At 45.5% G+C, this 21,325-nt stretch overlaps 1 protein-coding gene across 2 annotated transcripts in view; it reads right to left on the bottom strand.

Annotated features, from left to right (window-relative positions):
- Nucleotides 1-21,325, bottom strand: part of PLD5 (phospholipase D family member 5) — a 417,084-nt gene that overhangs the window by 368,474 nt on the left and 27,285 nt on the right. The window lies entirely within an intron of this gene.

Below are 21,325 nucleotides of genomic sequence, written 5' to 3' on the forward strand. Positions count from 1 at the left end.
CCTCATCGGGCTCTGTGCTGGCAGCTCAGAGCCTGGAGCCTGCTCTGGATTCTGTGTCTCCCTTTCTCTCTACCCCTACCCCACTTGCCCTCTCTCTTTCTCTCTCTCTCTCTCAAAAATACATAAACATTTAAAAAAATCAAAAAAAATTTCAAAACTGTAAATTGAATCTAGAATCACTAATCTTGGACCCTCTTCAGTTATGTAGAGTTACACTGTTTCTTAACGTGGTTTTCTTCTCTTTAATAGTCTAGGTTCCTCATTGGCTGAGTCAAAGAGCTCCTTACTGTATTGACTTTTGTTTCTAAAACATTTGGGGTGCGTGGGTGGCTCACTCGGCTCGGGTCATGATCTCACAGTCCGAGAGTTCGAGCCCCATGTCAGGCTCTGTGCTGACAGCTCAGAGCCTGGAGTCTGCTTCCGATTCTGTGTCTCCCTCTCTCTCTGCCCCTCCCCTGCTCGCACACTGCCTCTGCCTCTCTCTCTCTGCCTCTCTCTCTCTCTCTCTTTCTCTGTCAAAAATAAAAACATAAAGAAGATTTTTTAAAAATCCCATACTGCCACTGCACAGCAATGCCTCAGTTCACCGTCACCCTTTGCTTAGAACCCACATCTGCTTTACAGAACTTTTTCACGGTCTTTTTAATCGTCGGAATCTCAAAATCTTCCAGAAACTGCCTACTGCTGACCTACTGCCATGTACAACAGTGCTTCTCAAACTGTGATATGCCCTTGAGTCCCCTATAAACATGGTAACTGCGGACCCTGATGCATTACGTTGGAAGGGAAGCTCTTTGGCTCTAGAGCCCACAGGATGCTCATGCCCCCACTTTGTGCACCACACACTGCCCAGCACGCCGAACAAGGGCTCTTGCTCACCCAACTTTGGTTTTTCTCCACATACATACCCTTGGGGCAGGGCAGACTCTTCAGAAACAGTTTATTTCCTTGAACTTGACTAAGAGATTCCTCAGGCTAAAATGATCTAAGTTACATTCCTAATTTGCACTGGTAACCTTGCATCAGCTTAACCCTTCTTGGCACCTTCCTTATCCTTTGGATTCTGTCACCTTCATGTTCTTAGCTCGGTGTGCTTGCACACAGCAACTTTTTCTGTAGTAGACCTTCCAGATCCACACTCATTAATCTTTGCAGGTCTTGTTTAAAATTTAAATCTGGGGCGCCTGGGTGGCTCAGTCGGTTGAGTGTCCGACTTCGGCTCAGGTCATGATCTCACAGTCTGTGAGTTCAAGCCCCGCATCGGGCTCTGTGCTGATGGCTCAGAGCCTGGAGCCTGCTTCCGATTCTGTGTCTCCCTCTCTCTCTGCCCCTTCCCTGCTCATGCTCTGTCTCTCTCTGCCTCAAAAATAAATAAAAACATTAAAAAAAATTTTAAATTTAAATCTTTCCTCTCTGAGTTGTTAATCATGATTCCAGATGAGAAAATTAAAATACCCTCCTTTCTTCCATATTAGATAAATACGGATATATAGAAATAGGGGTGTGTGTGTATACACACATACATACACATATACATATGCATATATACATGTTTACGTACTGACCTACTTAAGGAAAATGAAAGTCCAAATACTGTCAAGGTTTGAGAAGGCAAACACATTGCCCAGCTCCACGGGGCTAGAAACCAAATCCATAAAATAGGTAGAAAAATAAAAAGGTAGTAATCCTGTATTACATCTAAATACTTCAGATATTTAAACCATTCTGTGAACTGGGCTCTGTTCCACATAGAAAATTTCAAGACAGCTCATTGTTCCTACTGCTCTCCACTTCCCAGTCTCACCTGCCAGTCTAACCTAATCCTTATTCCTCCCCCTGAAACTCTGCCCTTGGGGCTTTATATGTCTCCTTCCTAGGTACACGTTCTCCCATTTGAAAATTTACTTCAGGCCATCCTTCGCTGGTCTGATGTTAATTGGACTCTGTTTCCATGAAACTGTTGGAGTAAATTTCCATGCAGGTTCTTAAAATCTGGCTCATTTATATCTTCCCTTTCCACCTCCACTCATATTGATCTGCAATTACCAAAACTTTATGGACTCTGGAGTCTGAGAACCCTAGATATTTATCACAGGCTTGAAATGTACAATCCATATCTTCACTGGTCATTACCATTCTTATCTGTGTAAGCCACACATCAAGCTTAACAAGTGCATTTATTTCTTACTATCTCATAGTCTATTGATTTTCAATACAATAGTTGCTTATGAGAATATCTAATGGCAAGGTATAGAGCCAAGAATTCTAGAAGTACCCTCACCCTCCTCTGATGCTTTCTCTTTCTCACCCAGCCATCAGTGTGACCATAGTATAACACTATGTGTAGTATGGTATTGCTAGAGTATTACATACTATAGTAATCCCATCTAGCAGATGCATTTACAGAGCAGCATAGAGCAGGTTTCTTCTTATAGGGCATTACCCCCATCCACAAGGCTCCACCCTTGTGACCTAATCACCCAAAGGCCCCCACCTCCTAACACTATCACATCGAGGGGTTGGATTTCCACATATAAGTTTTGGGAGGTATGCAAACACTGGTTTCAGCCCATAACACTATGTTTTTGTTTTTTTTTTTTTTCAATTTTTTAAGTTTATCTATTTATTTTTGAGAGATTCAGAGTGGGGGAGGGGCAGAGAGAGAGAGAGAGAGAGAGAGAGAGAAAGAACATCAAGCAGGCTCCACAATGACAATGCCCTACTATGCAGGGCTTGAACTCACAAACTGAGATCATGACCTGAGCCAAAACCAGGAGTCAGACGCTTAACTGACCGAACCACCCGAATGCCCCATAATGCTATGTTTTAAAACATGACAAAAGAAAAAAATAAAAAAAAAACAAGAAACAAACCTTATCTATATAAATTTCTCACTCAAGCTAACTAAAAAAGAAGTTAGAAATACCATCTGGCTGGCTCAGTCCACAGAGCAACCAACTTATGATCTCCAAGTCATGAGTTTGAGCCCCATGCTGGAGGCAGAGATTACTTTAAAAAAAGAAAAAAGAAAAATACTTCAATGCTTACTATCTTAGAATACCCCACTATTATCTTTAGGATTTGAACAAGTTAGCAATTTTCCTACATCATATTCAGAATGTCTTGCTTGGCCAATCACTATTACTGTTGTATAAATCTTGACCCTGGTCACAGTGCATGCTCTAGGTAAAATGACAGGGAAGCGGTGCCTGGGTGGCTCAGTAGGTTAGGCATCTGGCCCTTGACTTTGGCTCAGGTCATGATCTCATGGCTCATGGGATCGAGCCCCACATCAGGTTCTGCACTAACAGCACAGTGCAGAGCCTGCTCGGGATTCTCTCTCTCCTCTTCTCTCTGCCCCTACCCCCATGCTTGCTTGCTCATGCTCTCTGTCTCAGAATGAATAAATAAATGAACTTTAAAAAAAAAGAAGAAATGATAGGGAAGAGCAAGCTGCAAAGCTGGCTGGGGAGAAGGTAGGAAATCCCACATGGAGGAAAGGGTGGGCCACACCCTCTTCCTGAAATTCAAATCCAAGGTTTCAAGTGCAGCAAACCCTAGTTCCATCCAAGCATCAAGGAGCAAGGGTCAGAGTCGAAGGAGGAGAAGGGTGAGCACAGGGTCACGCTTCTGGGCAGAGTCAATTCTGAGGGTCAGAGGAAATTTTCAGGTGGTGGGATGGGCAGGTCCAGAATGAACTTTCAGCAGGGAGGATTGGAAGAGTCTGGTAAGAAGAATCAGATGCCCCTCTTCACCGCCAGGGCCAGAGGCTGCCACAGGCCACGTGGGCTGCATGAAGACAGGACAGGCCTGTCTGAGGCACAGGAAACTGCCAGGATGGGCCACAGGGAACCCAGAGTTTGCTGCTCACCCACACGTTCCCTCTGGCACCTCCAGCACAGGACAGGAACACACAGTTCATTATCATCCCCCAGGGCAGGGAGAGAGCTCCCCGCTCCAGTGCAAGGCAGGGAATCCTGTCCATGGGACCAGCCCCAGGAGGCAGGCTCCAGCAGGGAGGGACTCATAATGCTAAGTCCCGTAACCAGTACCCCCCAGGGCCACCTCCTTGTGTTCCTGACTGCACAATTCTCCTCTGGGGGTTAAGCTCTGCCCTAAGGAACGTAAGCAGTGAGTTATTCTAACTTAATATGTGGTCTTTAGGGGTGAGCCCAGGTATCTCAGAAAACCACTTTTTATCTTTCCTCCTACCTAATTAAAAACAATTTTTTTTAATGTTTATATATTTTTGAGAGAGACAGAGTGTGAGAGGTGTGGGGGGGGGGGGGCGGTAGGTGCAGTGCAGAGAAGGAGACACAGAATCTGAACCAGGCTCCAGGCTCCGAGCTGTCAGCACAGAGTCCAACGCCGGGCTTGAACTCACGGACCATGAGATCATGACCTGAGCCGAAGTTGGACGCTCAACCAACTGAGCCACCCTGGCACCCCTCTCCTACCTAATTATTACATCTGCCCTTGCACCAGGCCCTCTCCTGCTTCTCCCTCAGGGTTGTAAGGTAAGGTGTCCCTCCCGACTTCTTCCCCAGCTTTAACTCTGGCCAAAGACACTCTTACACCATTTTCACAGATTATGCAGGATGCCACTCCTGGCCTGTGTCCTGCTCTGTGCACCAGGCACACCTGGGTGGGTGGCAGGTTCGATGCTCCCCACACCCACGAGAGCTGCCTGCCCCACGCACACCTGCAGCAGCCCTTTCTGCACTCAGGTCACAGGCTTTCAGAGGATGGCTCACCCCCAGCCTTCCTGGACACGGTTTTCCCATCACCTCTGCCGCCACCCCCCACCCCCACCAATGCCCACAGTAGGTCCCAATCACAGGGATCAGGTCTCCCACCAGAGATCACGCTGCAAGCCGGCAGGTCAGGCTCGGCACCAGGCTTTACGTAACAGAAACGCCTGTGATTTGAGCTGTCTGGTACGTGCTGCCTCAACCCCCAGCCAAGGTTTATTTCCACGTTCCAAAATGACTATAAACCGTCTCAAACTCATTCTGGACTCTCTCATCCATGGATCTCAATAACTGAAAAAGAACATCACCTCATCATCACTGATTATTTCTTTATGGGGGTTCTCATGTAATGGTCTCAATATGTCTCCTAGTCTCTATTTTTCTTTCTGCAAACCTTCCTTTCATCAGGCTACTTGAAAACCAGCTACCACCACCATAAATCTACCTACCAGGTTTTTTGTGGTGGTTGTTGTTTTGTTTTTGCCTTTATGGGTAAGCAAATCCAAGCTGCCCTTCCTTGCCCTTCTTACTTTTATTCTCTCAATCTCTCCTCTCTTCTCCTATTAACTCCTGAGCTGTGTTTTACCTCATACCCCTGCCAAGCTGGAAGGGAGATGACTATCCCGTGAGGAAGCGTCCCTCCTGTGGTCCCCACTCCACCCAGTCCCTTGCCACGCTGTGGCTCCCTGGTTGCCACAAGCATTCCTGCCCAGTAGCAGCAGTTTCTCTCCCCGAATCACACCCTCCGTTGTGCCCTCTTGAAAGCGGGAGGCTGGACTGTCATCCAAGTGACCACTTTCCTAAGACACAGCAGGAAATAGTGCTGTTTTTCCATCTTATTTATGAAATGCCTATGTGCACAAGCCAAGTCATTTAACCAGCTCAGACAGACAGTTCTGCCTCTGCTGAAACCTGAGACTTAGCAGAAAATGGGCTTTTGTCTCCAAACCTCTTTCTTTTCTAATTTCCAAACCAGACTCCCTACTCCAGTCCCTGGCTGTGAACCCAGCAGGTGCTCCATAAATGCTTGTTCCCTGGCATTCAGCATCCACAGACCCCTGGGGAGGCCTTCACCACAGGAACACCACTTCCGCTAGCAGGGGGTCCATTGATTTCTCTTTCCAGGCACAGAAAAAGGAAACTTTTAGAAGAACCAGGTTCCTAACAAGTTCATGAATGAAAACAGCAGTGAAGATATAAACTATAAGATTCTAGAGAGGAACACAAGCAAAAACACAGCAATCCTTCTAAAATTAGAAGGGAAAAAAATAGGGGCACCGGGGTGGCTCAGTTGGTTGGGTGTCCGACTTCCGCTCAGGTCATGACCTCGTGATTGGTGAGTTCAAGCCCCACATCAGGCTCTGTGCTGACAGCTCAGAGCCTGGAGCCTGCTTTGGATTCTGTGTCTCCCTCTCTCTCTGCCCCTCCCTGGCTCACACTCTCTCTCCCTCAAAAAATAAACAATAAACACTTAAAAAAAATTTTTTTAAAGAAGGGAAAAATAAAATAAAGAAGGGAAATAATATTTTCAATACTACTGAGATGTTATTTCCATTTTAGCATGTCTTTAACATAATTTTGTTACAGACATATTAGTTCAAGGAAAATGACTGAATAAGTGAGTAATGAAGAAATATAGGGGGGAAATGAGGCTGTTAACAGGGAGAGAAGGGGCCTGGGAGACAGGCTGTGATTAGCTTGATTTCCAATGTCTGACAATCACTGGTTTCACATGAAATACAACCTCACCAGGGGTTAAGACTTGTGACATAAAGAACACTGATTCCTTTTTCTTTTTTTCTTTAGAGAGAGAGAGAGAGAGAGAGAGCAAGAGCAGGGGAGAGGAGCAGAGGGAGGGAGGAGAATCTTAAGCAGCCTCCATGCTCAGAGCGGAGCCCAACCTGGGGCTCAATCCCGCAACCCTGGCATCATGACCTGAGCCAAAATCAAGAGTTGGATGCTCAACCAACTGAGCCACCCAGGCGCCCCAAGAACACTGATTTCAGTCAACAATGTTTCAATTATTTCTTCAAGGGTTAGAAACCACCAAAGTACTGCACATGTCTTTTATCATCAGGTCCCTGTGGTAACTTAATGTGCTCTTTTAAACTGTAGATGACATATTAACAGGAGGTCCCAGCCTTCGTGTCTTATGCTTAATTATATAATCTTAATACGCCCATGACTTTGTGGTATCACATTGGTGTAACGCAGATTGAAGAAGAAATCACCAGCACTTACATTCAAATTTCCATTTTGTTCTTTCAATTACCGCCAAAGGGCAACAATTCTGTTTCATGCCTCCGTTGTACAGCCAGAGACACTTCGCAGACCACAATTATATCTCGAAACACGACATTACGCTCCAACCAGATAATTTTTGCAATGGGCAAAAAAACCCCAGAAACCCCAAATAAGCTGCAACCTCCTTTAAATTGCATAAGGGAGATAAAACCGGGGGGGGGGGGGGAGTCTTGCTTGAATTTTTGCTCTTAGATGGAAGGCAGCTTGAAGAAAATACTACGCAGTACAATTACTCTTGAAAAAGTTCAAATTCAGCAGGCACAGGCTGACACCGCTTTCAATAATTTTGTTCCCATGGAGGTTTTTCGCTATTTAATGTCATATAAGGTAAGGATTTAATAGCTTCCACCTCAGCCTTATCAACCATTATTTGATTACGTTCTGACTGGCAGTTTTTAAAGAAGCATTTCTGGATATATTCGCCTTGCTTCACTTCATCAGACTTTAAGAGTTCGTTCCTTTAAGGAGACTAAGTCAAACGGCAGCTGAAAATTCACCAACACTGTCGTTTACAATTCCCTTTCATTTTGTCCCTATACACACAACATACACATCCATATAATTCATAAAAGTGGTATTTTTAGCACACCTACAGAATCACAGAATGCCACAACTGGCTTCAAAAGACTGTAGCACAGGGGCGCCTGGGTGGCTCAGTCGGTTGAGCGTCCGACTTCGGCTCAGGTCACGATCTCGCGGTCGGAGAGTTTGAGCCCCGCATCGGGCTCTGGGCTGATGGCTCAGAGCCTGGAGCCTGCTTCCGATTCTGTGTCTCCCTCTCTCTCTGCCCCTCCCCCGTTCATGCTCTGTCTCTCTCTGTCTCAAAAATAAATAAACGTTAAAAAAAAATTAAAAAAAAAAAAAAAAAGACTGTAGCACAGGGGCGCCTGAGTGGCTCAGTGGGTTGGACGTCCAGGTTCATTCAGCTCCGGTCGTGATCTCATGGTTCACGAGTTCGAGCCCTGCGTCGGGCTCTGTGCTGACAGCTTGCAGCCTGGAGCCTGCTTCGGATTCTCCCTCTCTCTCTCTCTCTCTCTCTCTCTCTGCCCCTCCCCTGCTCACGGTGAGTGTGTGTGTATGTCTCTCTCTCAAAAATAAATAAACATTTTTTTAAAACAAGACTGTAGCACAGATTTCTACATATCTTCGTGTCTGCTCTCCCAGAGAGCCCCCCAGCATTAGCTGGCCACGTAGCTGCCCAGAGCAAGGATGCCCCTTCAGCTGGGCGTGGAGTGTGACAAAGTTTCAGACAAAGAGATCGGTGGAAATGCGATGCTGTGGCTCCAGGTTATGTTTTCACAGGGGAGGGGGGATCTCCCCCACCCAAACTCCATCCCCCAGCTGGGAAAGCGGGTGTGAACATGGGTGCTCCCCCGTAGACTCTGAGAAGGAGGGTCACCCAGGAGGGAAGGCGGAGCAGAGAGCTGGCAGGGGACCAGGCACAGGAGCTGCCTCCGACCGGAGCCCTGTGCTCCACCTTCTTCACCACCACATGGGAACTCTGTCACACGCCGCAGAAATCATCCCTGATGCACAAAGATGGCACAAATAAGGAAACGGGGCTGGGACTGAAACCCAGAGTTCTTTCGGGTCCACAGGAGATCTTAACAAATGTTGTCTCCCTATTTTAAAAACTATGAATAATATATTAATAGTTTACTGGAGGCCAGCTGGACCACATTCTTCTCTTGGGTTTTTTTTGCTCCTAAAGGAGAAAATGACCTCTAGATGCAAATCACTTGCTGAAAAAGACCTTTACCTTCCTCTAAATTTCCTTTATTTCTGGGCCACAGCCTTTAAGGGTGGGGTGCAATAAAATGAAGACTCGCTCGCATTTATTTTTTTTTAAGATTTTTTTTTTAATATGAAATTTATTGTCAAATTGGTTTCCATACAACACCCAGTGCTCATCCCAAAAGGTGCCCTCTTCAATACCCATCACCCACCCTCTCCTTCCTCCCATCCCCCATCAACCCTCAGTTTGTTCTCAGTTTCTCAGGATCCACATAAGAGTGAAAACATATATACACAATGGAATACCACTTGGCAACGAGAAAGAAGGAAGTATGGCCTTTTGTAGCAACATGGATGGAACTGGAGAGTGTGATGCTAAGTGAAATAAGTCACCTGTGTTTAAATCTCAGTTCCGCACAGTCTAGCTACTTAGCTTCTCTAGGCCTCTGCATCCTGGTCTTGAAGAAGGGCTCCATTCCTCCCTGACACCCTTGCTGCAGGAATTAACTGGAATAACATATATGAGGGCCCCAGCACTGCACCCCCATGTAGGAAGTACTCAACAAACAGACCTCTTTGTTTTCTTTCACATCTTTATGCATCTATTTATTCATATGAGAGCTACTTAGAAAGTACCCACCTACCATGTGCCAGGCACTATACGAGGGACTGGGGCAGAGAGAAGGCAATTCACGGAGGACGCCCGCCCTCATGAGGCTTACCTGTTAGATAGCAAAGAAATACAACCAGGGCGGAGCTGTGAGAGGCTAACAGCATAGACACCACCTTTGCCCCCCTCCCAATCTTGTTCAGGCGCACTCAATAATAACCCCCCTTGGGGCTCAGGTTCCGGCTCCATGCTGGCTGACACATGACCTGACCAGAATGCAGGAAGACTCGTTCTGATAGTCCACACAGCGACCCACAGATGACCCCGCTTTTGATAACTAGTAGCAACGACAGGCACACAGGCGGCCCCACTTTATGCAAATTCCTGTGACCTCGCCACGATGCCCCTCACTCTATACAAAACTGTGGATTAAGGTCCGGACTGGGCAGAGAATAGCTGTGAGAGCACGGGTCACCCATGCACCCAATCGCCCCCATCACTAAGTCACCCCAAATAAAACTGTGTATCTGTATGGAGCAGCTTGCATTGTTCTTTGGTCTCAAAGTGCCTTCTTCATTTGGAGAATACTTCACTGTCCCTCCTCCACCTTCTACCATTAACAACAGGGAAAGCAGTTTGCAAGAACAGGTTTCTTAATTTTCTTAATTTCGTTTTATGAGGCAATGCATGATGACTGTAGGGCATTTAGGGAAAACACACAAGCAAAAGTCGAGAATAAAAATTACTCAAATTCCCACAACTCAGAAATTACCAGTGTTAACGCTTTGGAGTGTATCTTCCCCATGTTTTATTCCGCATGCTACACAGTCCGCTATTATAAACATACAGGTTATACAAAATATACCGGAAATGGGTTTTTTAACTTCTGATGTGAACGTTTCCCTGAAAACATTTACATGACATTAACCATTTCAATTGCCGTTTGGAATCCCCTTGCCTGGATGTACCAGATTTCCTTCAACAGTCTCTACTCAGGATGTTTCAGTTTCTTTCCAACAGCTTTGCTGAGATGTTATTGAGACACAAAGAACTACAGACATTTAATATGTACAACCTGATGAGTTTGGACATCTGTAAACACTCAAGACCACTTCCCTGCAATCAAGGCGACAGACCCAGAACACCCCCCCTCCCCCCAGTTTCCTTGGGGCCCCTTTGTTTTCATTTTCTGTTTTTCTATTAAAATGAACACTGTTGAAACGACAACTTCTTAGGAGAGTTTTTTCCTGATGTCTCTAATTAAAATAGTTCCTGTTTGGGGTGCCTGGGTGGCTCAGTTGGTTAAGCGTCTAATTCTTTTTTTTTTTTTTTCAAAATTTTTTTTAACGTTTTATTTATTTTTGAGACAGGGAGAGACAGAGCATGAACGGGGGAGGGTCAGAGAGAGAGGGAGACACAGAATCTGAAACAGGCTCCAGGTTCCGAGCAGTAAGCACAGAGCCCGATGCGAGGCTCGAACTCACGGACAGTGAGATCATGACCTGAGCTGAAGTCGGATGCTTAACCGACTGAGCCACCCAGGCGCCCCAAGCGTCTAATTCTTGATTTCGGCTCAAGCCATGATCTCAGGATTTGTGAGTTCAAACCCCTCGTCAGGCTCTATGCTGACAGAACAGAGCCTGTTTGGGATTCTCACTCTCCCTCTCTCTTTGTATCTCCCCCATACACCTCTCTCCAAATAGATACATAAGCTTAAAAAAATAGCTCCCACTCCCAAAAACTGCTCCCTGATTTTTCGTTTGCACTCGTAATTTTAAAGTACTCTATAGGTGGCAGGGTTTATCACCTATTCCCCCATCAGAATCGAAGGTCAACACAACCACTGACTTTGCTGTTTTCACCAGAGTACCTCCAAGGTCAAGAACACTGCCTGGCATAGACCAGATGCCTGTGATACCATGATTTATAAGAAATATATATATGAGCTCTAAAGCCCTTGGAATTTCCTGTGACAAGAGCAATAAGGTGTCTGTTGTTAGGTTAATGGCATGACTTCTGGAAAACACCTGAGGATAGGGACTATTGCCTGGATAGTCAATCAAGTGATAAGAGGTTTGGAACTTTCAGCAGCACCCCCTGACCCCCGGGGTGGGGAGAGGCGCTGGAGGTTGAATCAATCATCAACAGCCAATGACTCAATCAACTGTGCATATATAATAGAATCTCCATAAAAAAAACAAAGGACAGGGTCTAGACCACTGCTGGGCTTGTGAACACAGGGAGGTGTGGGGAAGGTGGCCTGTTCACAGAGCATGGGAACTCTGTGCCTTTGCCCAGATCTCATCCTCTGCACCTCTTGCATCTGGCTGTTCCTGAGTTATATCCTTTCACAATACACCTGTGATCTAGCAAGTAAAACTTCTCTGAGTTCTGTGAGCCACTCTAGCAAATTAATCAAACCCCAGAAGGGTGGGAACCCCTGGCTTAGAACCAGTCGGTCAGAAGGAAAGGAACCATGCTGGACTCGGGATGGGCGTCGGAAGTGGAGGCAGTCTTGTGAGGCTCAGTCCTTAACCAGCAGGGTTTGGCACAATCTCCAGGTAGATGGTCAGAAGTGAGTTCAACTGTAGGTGTCAGCTGGGGTCAGAGAACGGCTTGGTGTGGGAAAGAACCCGCACATCAACACTGCCGTCAGAACCATGATGCCCAGAGTTGTTGACTAGGGCGCCTGGGTGGCTCAGTCAGTGGAGCATCTGACTCTTGATTTCAGCTCAGGTCATGATCTCATGGTCATGAGATGGAGTCCTACATCGGGCTCCCCACTGGGCTTATATAAGGCCTGCTTGAGATTCTCTCTCCCTCTGCCTCTCCCCCACACTCACTCTCTCTCTCACTCTCTCACTCAAAAAAATAAATAATTGTTATCTAGTGAAAGTATGAATACTGTGATGTACATCCTGAAAGAAAATGTTTATGTATATATATAACCACTTCCTTAAAATGAACGTATTAAAGAAAATCCTGGGTGATGGTATTAGCAGCATTAATTCTTGATATATGTTGCCAAATGATTAGACAAAATGGTTTTTACACCATACTCTCCCCAAAGAGTTAAAAGTGTTACTATGTTTTTGATTTGTATCTATTTGACTGTTATTGAAATGAGCCATTTTCGTGTGATTCTGGTGCAGTAACATCTGAGCAGAGATAATGAAGAGGAAACTTTGGGCATATCTGCTTCTTTTCTCAGGCTCTAGTATGTTCCTTGTAGGTTCCACAGAGAAACAAAAATTAGCAGAAAGAACTGTAGCAAGGGACTCAACCAAGTCGACTTGCTGTTATAAAGATTTGGGAAGCAAAATCTAATTATCAAGCGTTATGTTCATAATGTACCTGAGCCTTTATCTAGCTTACCTATGTCCTTATAGTCCTATGTATCTATATATATCCATATCTATATAACCACACAGTTAGATCGGCCCTTCTCTTTCTGCCACTTTTCTCTCTCTCTCTCTCTCTCTTTTTCTTTTTTCTTTTTTTGTCTTTTAAGATCTTCACCTTTTCTTACTTTATATTCTGGCTTGTTTTGTTTGTTTTGTTTTGTTTTTTGCTCATTTGTTTTAGTGTCACATGGTTGTCACTAAGATGGACTACACAGGGGTGACCAATGGAGGTCTATGGCCTCTTTTTGAGGAAATGTTCCCGTTATCTAAAACTGAAAGAAACCACCCCAACACTCCACAGCATAAAGCCGCAGCCCTTTCATGATGCTCGTGGATTCTGTGGATCAGGAATCCAATCAGGGCACAGCAGGTGAGGTTTGGCTCTAAGTATATGTGAGGCCTCAACTTGGGAAGAACTGAATGGCTAAAGATGAGGACCTTCTAGAGGGCTTTTCACTCACGTGTCCGGAACCTTGGCTGGGACAGTCAACCACAGCTCCTACATGTGGCTTGGGCTTCCTTACAGCATGGTGGTGTTAAAGCAGTCATACTTCTTAGACTGGGGCTCTGAGTTTCAAGAATAATGTTCTAGAAGTTGTAGACCTTTGATGACCAGGTCTTGGAAGTCACCTGGTGTAACTTTTCCATGGTAGGTTGGCCAAAGCAATCATAAGCCTAGTCTGGTTCAAGAGACAAAGACAAAGAATTTGTGGTCATATTTAAAAACCACCATATTAAGGTCACCTGGGTGGCTCAGTTGGTTAAGCCTTCAACTCTTGATTTTGGCTCAGGTCACAATGAGTTCAGCCCCACATCGGAATCTGTGCTAACAGTGTGGAGCCTGCTTGGGATTCTCTTCTCCCTCTCTCTCCATCCCTCCCCTGCTCATGCTGTCTCTCTCTCTCTCTCCCTTCCCCTCTTCCTCTCTCACACAAAATAAATAAATAATTTTTTTTTTTTTTTTTTTTTTTTTTTTTTTAAAGAAAGATGCAACAGGGCTGTCTGGATAGCTCAGTTGGTTGAGCATCTGACTTCAGTTCAGGTCATGATCTCACTGCTCATGAGTTCGAGCCCCGCCATCGGGCTCTGGGCTGACAGCTTGGAGCCTGGAGCCTGCTTCAGATTCTGTGTCTCCCTCTCTCTCTGCCCCTCCCCTGCTCTCTCTCTCTCTCTCAAAAATAAACATTAAAAAAATTTTTTTGATAAAAAAAGGTAAAGAAAGATGCAACATAAATTCACAAACACAAGAAAGCTGTGAGGATTGGTGCTGTCAGAGACAAAGGCCCCACAGCAGGCTTTGCCATGTACGTGGGTCTGGGGTCTAATTCTTGGTGAACAGGTCCAGAGAGGAAGGGAGAAAAGAATGAGCAAAGGTGTAGAGCCCAGGAGGCTGCAACAGCGTGGACTGAGGGAGCACACTGGGATGTGGTAGGTGACAAGGAGGGTTGGAAAGAGGTCGACCATGAAGAAGAAGGATAGTCCACCAGCTGGGATCCATTTAGGAAGGGGTCATTGTGGAATCTCCAGCTGGCAAGCTGTGTTCAGTATCACTAATGTCAGGGCTTTGCAGGATCGAAAGGGGAGATGGAAGGTCAGGGGCAATGAGTGGGAGCCTATCCACATACCACCTGTAGGATTAATGTTTTTAAGTCAGCTAACTTTTTTAACCGAAGTATGTTTACGTAAAAAGGAGAAGTTTTGTAGTATTCATGTATGTATGTGTGTATGTGTGTGTGTGTGTTTGTGTGTGTGTCCCTGCCTTTCTATAGGGGAGATTTAGTGGTAAACCGTTAAGACTCTCCAGCACCCCCTTCACTATGGCAGCAGAATTACAAGAGACCTGAAGATATCACTCACTTAGCACCATAGCGGGTCTGTATCTCTAAAATTCTCACTCAACTGCCAGCTCTCTAAGAAATCTCAAACCAACCAATGAGCACAGGACAAAGCAGCTGGACTGATTATGTCTGAAAGTACAATACACGGCTCTCTGTACCCTTGCGGAAATAGTAATGACAATAATTATTATAAACCCGACTACCATCCACATGACCCTTTTCCTCTTCCCTCTTTGGCTTTGCCATATTTGTAGTTCTGTCTACTCTAAGGCAGACATTAGCCTCTCGCATTGATATAAACACTGTAAATTCTTAATCATCCAGGTTAATAAAGAAAAGGAGTTAGATCCAAACCCATTTGCATTTGTCTTGGGACTGAGTACCTCTGATTAGAATTCATAAATAGTAAAGACTAAGAAACAAAGCAAGGGAAATCCTACTTCTTTTGAGCTTCTGAATGCAGAAAATAGCTAAGACATCAAAGAGATTTACTTTCCTAATTCCTCTCTATTCAATCCACAATTAAGATATATTAACCTTGGGAGCACCTGGGGAGCTCAGCCGGTTAAGCATTGGACTTTGGCTCAGGTCATGATCTCACAGTTTGTGGGGTCAAGCCCCACGTTGAGCTCACTGCTGTTAGCACAGAGCCCACTTCAGATCCTCGGTACCCCTCTCTCTCTCTGCCCCTCCCGCATTTGCATGCCCTCCCTCACTCAAAAATAAACATTTTTTAAAAACGGTTGTTAACCTCATCTACCCTCATGATTTTAGCTACCACCTCATGATTCTTGAGTCTGTCTGCAACCCAGATGGACATCTGTATTTCAGAGATACATCAGATATCTCCATCTTCAGAAGAATGCCAAATTTAACATATCCAAAACATAATGTCAGCTTTCCCCTCAAGATCTTGCTTGCTCCTGGGTTTACAGAGTCGGTGGTCACTGTCTAGGGAGTTACCCAAGAGAGAAACTTGTGAGGGATCCAGGACTAGTTTCTTGATAACTCCCCACAGGTAATCAGTAGCCAAGCACACATTGTCCCCTTTAAGGAATTCACCTATCATATGTTTTTTAATAGAGACCTGTTTATGAAGAATAGTAACGGAACAGAACGACATAATCAAATATCTATTCTGATTACAGTTACCAAGACTGTTAATTTTCAAATAATTAGAGTATAACAAAACACACAACACTGAGAAATATAAGGTAACCCTTCTTGCACTTCTTAATTATTTAAGTCTTGGGAAAATGTAAAGACCACCAAGTCAGTCATAGGCAACTGTGTTTGTGGGTGGGTGCACGCACGTGTGCATGCGTATCTCCTAGTTGCTACAAGCATATTGAAGAGGGAGAAGAAGATACGGAAGATGTAGGATAAAGGACTGCGTGGCAGGTCTATCCGATAACCACTCTCACTTCTGCACCATCTTGTTCAAAAGAGGCTCCCATATTGAGCGTAGAGGTGGAGAGCAGGCACGTGCTTGGGCTCATCCAGCCCCAGGACAGGAAGCATCCCATCTCCCCCACCAGCGAGTGGCTTAGGAATGGCCCCGCAGAACCCTCATGCCAGTGAGGCATGTTGGTGCGTCTCACAGGGAAAGAGTTTTTGAGAAATGTTTCGTTGTCTTAAAAAGGGGCATACGGACAAGTGCTCTCTTCTGGTCTTTGAATACGGGGAAGATATGATGCCTGGAACCATGCCGATGCCATTTTCCAGCCTAAGACAGAAGCCAGAGGCTGGAGATACAGCCCAGAAAAGGAGAGAGAGCCCAGGGACCCTAATCGGATTACCGAGTGGCTGAATTCAGCTGTGGGAGGCACATTGTTTCAACCTGTTTATGTGTGATAATAAATTACTATTAAAGACATCCTGCGTGGGACTTCTCTTGAGGCTTGATTCATCCTAAATGACACAAACTAAATAAACAAGTGTTATCTAGTTTTATGTTTTGTTTTTTTAAAATATTACATGCCTTCCACTTCCTCTCCCATAAAAGACACCTGCAGGTGGTAATTTTATGTAGCCCTTTCAGATACAAGATAAACAGAAGTTAAATATACCAATGTGGGGAGGGGAGGAAGGTCCATCTGATTTAAAGAAAAAGCACATGCGGCCTCTTGAAAGGCCACAATCCCTCCAGTCCTTAAAGTTCTCCAATAAGCAGCCAGCTGATTTGTCTTCAATTTATTTACTTAGGGGGCTTCTCTTAGTAAAAAAATGGGTCAATATGGGGGCGCCTGGGAGGCCCAGTCAGTTAGGCATTCGAATCTCGATTTCAGTTCAGGTCATGATCTCGGGTTCATGATATGGAGCCCAGTGTTGGGCTCAGCGCTGACAGTACAGAGCCCGCTTGGAATTCTCTCTCCTTCTGCCCCTCCCCTGCTCAAGCTCTATTTCTCTATTTATTTCTCTAAAGAAATAAATAAACAAACATTTCTTTTAAAAGGGGCGCCAAGTATGGGCGTTAACTAGTATCACTCAAGAGCATTTGAAACTCCAACACCATGAGAAGCTGAGCTCTGGGCTCTGCAACCCCTGGGGCCCAGTTGGGTTCATCATTCTGGAATACAGCAAGAAAGTCCTCCAATTCCCTCTCAAACCAGACAAAGTGAACCTGTCATCGCTGGGCAATTATCAGCATGGTGATCTGCTCATTGCCTCCGTCCATACAAGCACATCTTAGACCATAACATCTAAAAAAAAAATCCTCAGTTCTCCCCCTCCCCCAACAAATTTATAGCTTGAGTGTGGGGAATAAGCTCAGGAATTCCCTGAGCCTGCACTGATGGGTCAATAATGCAAAAAGAATTACAAAGCCATAGGATGCTCACACCCAAGTTTGGGTAAACAAGATTAGGTAAATAAGTATAGAGAGGGTGAGGCAAAGGCCCCAGAGTATAGAGGGCAGGGCAAAGGCCCCAGGATAGAGAGGGCAGGGCAAAGGCCCCAGGATAGAGAGGGTGGGGCAAAGGCCCCAATACAAAGGCATATGAGGCAAATAAGATTAGGTATTCAGGGCAAAAAGGCCCCCCAGTTTAGTACTATAGGAGAAAGCTGCTTTCACAGGAAAGAAGGACCAAATTAGGTAAACAGGTAAATAGGGCTATAGGCCCCTGCAGAGTGAAGCTGCCCAGAGCGGAGCTGATCAGCAAAAGAAAGGTGCCTTGTTGACCTGAGGTGGCACACTCTATCTGTATTATCCCCTAGGCTGGTAAGATAAACAGAAATGGTGCCTCATGTCTGCAGTTAGCATCCATCTGTCGGGCTCCAGGATTCTGGTTTATATTGACCCAAACCCCTAACACCGTATATCTTCAAAACCCCCTTTCCCTCATGCCCATGAGTTAAGTTCACAGATTCATTGTCTCTTTGTGCACGCCCATCATGTTTGTAAGCCTTCTGATCTTAATAAATACAGAGCAAGGACCCTTATTTGGGGTGCTTGTCTTTTCCCGGACATTAGCCATCTCTCGCATTTTAATCCTGATTCCACTCTCTTGCTGGACCAGAGAGAACTTTAGGCCCAGAGTCTAAGACATTTGAGTTTACTTTTTAGCATATGTTTATTGTTGGCCATGTTAGAAATTTTTTTAAAATGTTTATTTATTTGAGAACGAGAGAGAGAACACAAGTGGGGGAAAGGGGCAGAGAGCGCATGAGAGAATCCCAAACAGGCTCAGGCTCAGCACGGAGCCTGATATGGGGCTTGATCTCACAAGCACGAGATCATGACCTGAGCCGCTATCAAGAGTCGGATGCTCAACTGACGAAGCCACCCAGACGCCCCTCCACTTTAGAAATTTTTATCTCTGAAAAGTCCATTTGAGTACTTGGGGAAAAGGTATTTCCCCCCACAGGGTGAAACACGATTTTCCTTAGGTTTTAATTTTTCTTATGGACATCTTTTACAAACTAGTTTTTCTAATTTTGAATTTTAAAAATTGTCTTAAGAATCGTAACTCTGCTGAAATACAGAGTGACTTAATCCTTCTTATTCTGTCCTAAGAAGAACAGAACGATGGGGGGGGAATGGGTTTTTTTGCAACAAGGTTTAATCAGACACCAGGAAGGGCTTTCTGAATAAAGATGCATTTCCAGGGGCGCCTGGGTGGCTCAGTCGGTTAAGCGTCCGACTTCGGCTCAGGTCACGATCTCGCGGTCCGTGAGTTCGAGCCCCGCGTCGGGCTCTGTGCTGACAGCTCAGAGCCTGGAGCCTGTTTCAGATTCTGTGTCTCCCTCTCTCTCTGAACTTCCCCCATTCATGCTCTGTCTCTGTCTCAAAAATAAATAAACATTAAAAAAATAAATAAATAAAAATAAAATAAAATAAAATAAAAAAAAGATGCATTTCCAAGGGAGGCTATGAGGGGCACATTTTCTCCATACACTCATGGTTTTATTGCCTTCCACAGACATCACAGAGAGGCTCTGGAGCATCGTGTCTGTGGATCTTGTGGTTCTATCTGGTGCACCATGGAAAGGGAGACCTACCGTCTGAGCTGTGAATTGAGCACGGCATCATCAGATCTCGAGATGAAGGACAGGTGGGTGTGGGTGTTCGGTGACGGTTACAAAGCCCAGTCATCCCATCCACACCAACCAGTCTGCTGAGAGATCACTACCTTCCTCGCCCTTCTGCTACCAGCGCGTCTGAACAGAATGATGGCGTAATGAAAGCAGTGCCAACGCAGGTGTGGGAGTCAAAAATGAAAAGAGGCTTTAATAAAAAGCAGTAAGTGGAAAACAAATACATAGCACTTGTTTGAGACAATACAGAAGTTCCCGTTTTTTTTTCTCAAGAGCTCATAAAAAATGCTGTTACCATTCATACAAAAATAGTAAATTTATGGAGCACGTCAGAATCACTCGCTAAATGACTAATACGGGCAAGCGTTTGCACATAGAATTTTAACTCTGGGAGGAACCGCTGGTGGTTCAAGGCTTTTCTTTGGCAAGTTAATAGTCCTCTCCTCCTCACTGTATACAGACCTTAAATCTACATCAGATGTTCTCCATTCTCTCTTTGGGAACCCCTGGGTGTGAGGACAACGTGACTGCGATATCTCTCACTTCACTGAGCCCTCCACCTTGTCACCCACGAAGATTTAACCTCAAGGAAGAAGATAACTTGGCAGACAGAGCCATGAGGGGCTCCAGGACCTTGCCCAGGCTGACCCTGTAGACCGAGTATGCACTCAGGAAGGACTAAGGGCCGACGCATGAGGACCAGTGAGCTTCCCAGGAAGGAATTCATCCTAAAAGAGAGAATAAGAAATGAAGACAGGCCCCAACCACTGGAGGAGAGGGGCAAATGTGAGAAAAGCACAGTCTCGGCTCTGCCTTAAAGCTCTAACCTCATCAAGTAATAGGGTCATAGGAAGGAGCGGGGGCAGTAGAATAGATTTGCCACAGAAAATCTGAAAGGTATTGGAAACATAAGGCAGCATTCCTTAGAAACAGTGCTCAGCATGGAGCACAATGTTGGGGGGAAGAGATTCTTCCATTTTTTTTTTTTTTTTTTTTTTTTTTTAATTTTTTTTTTCAACGTTTATTATTAATTTTGGGACAGAGAGAGACAGAGCATGAGTGGGGGAGGGGCAGAGAGAGAGGGAGACACAGAATCGGAAACAGGCTCCAGGCTCCGAGCCATCAGCCCAGAGCCTGATGCGGGGCTCGAACTCACGGACCGCGCGAGATCGTGACCTGGCTGAAGTCAGACGCTTAACCGACTGCGCCACCCAGGCGCCCCGAGATTCTTCCATTTTTAACAGAGTGGCTTCAGTGCTCTGGCGCAATTCAGTTTCAAGGAGGAAGGTACCTCAGCTAAGGCAATGGAAGCAGCCTCAGTGCCAGCCCCAGCTTCGGCGTCTGGAAGTATCCCGGACGGCAGCAGAGAAGCGTCACAGTAGCAAGGGTGACCTCCGTGGGGGCCACTATCCTCAGCAGCTCAGAGGCGATGGGCACCATGCCAGGGGTGGGAAGTGAGCCCAGCAGTTTTGTGGGCAGTGGGAAGCAGTACCCCTGGGCAACGGCACCATTTTGCAGACCTAAGAGTCTCCCTCTGGAGGTCACCATCTCTCCCCAGCTGACGAAGAGCAATCCTTAACAAAGCTAATGTCTACAAAGTCTTTTGACCCTGATCCCAACACATCTTAAAACTCAAAACACTGTTTCTGGTCAAGAAAAGTCACAAGAAGAGCAGCCCTTTGGCATTTAGGGATTTAAAGTGCTTGGTCTACATTGTTTTACAAGCGACTGTGAAATTGAACTTAATGTAGTAATTTATAAACTTTGGAGACACAAATCTGAGTTGTGGGTGTTGTGTGCAAGTGAGTGAGGCGAGCTGGCCACCCAGGCCCCACATTGTACTGTGGCTTTGCTGGGGCCCTCAACTCTTCTCTGGAAGGTGCCACACGAGAAAGCCCCTCTGTGCTCAAATGAGTGTCCTTTCACCACAGAGACGGGTAGCAGGGAATAAGATGTGGAGTCATTCACACCGATGTCTGGACCACACAGAGAACGAGATGTTGACCCATCCATGCTGGTTGTCTAGACCACACTGATAACTACCCTGAGCTATAGGAATAAATGCTAATGCAATGATAAATCCATCCATCTAATATCCCACTCAGACCGGACAACTAATCTTGGAATTACTCAGATGGTAAGTCTCCT

The sequence above is a fragment of the Panthera pardus genome, unplaced genomic scaffold, assembly GCF_024362965.1.
Source record: "Panthera pardus isolate Hobbes unplaced genomic scaffold, ASM2436296v1 HiC_scaffold_21, whole genome shotgun sequence".
Taxonomy (NCBI): Eukaryota; Metazoa; Chordata; class Mammalia; order Carnivora; family Felidae; genus Panthera; species Panthera pardus.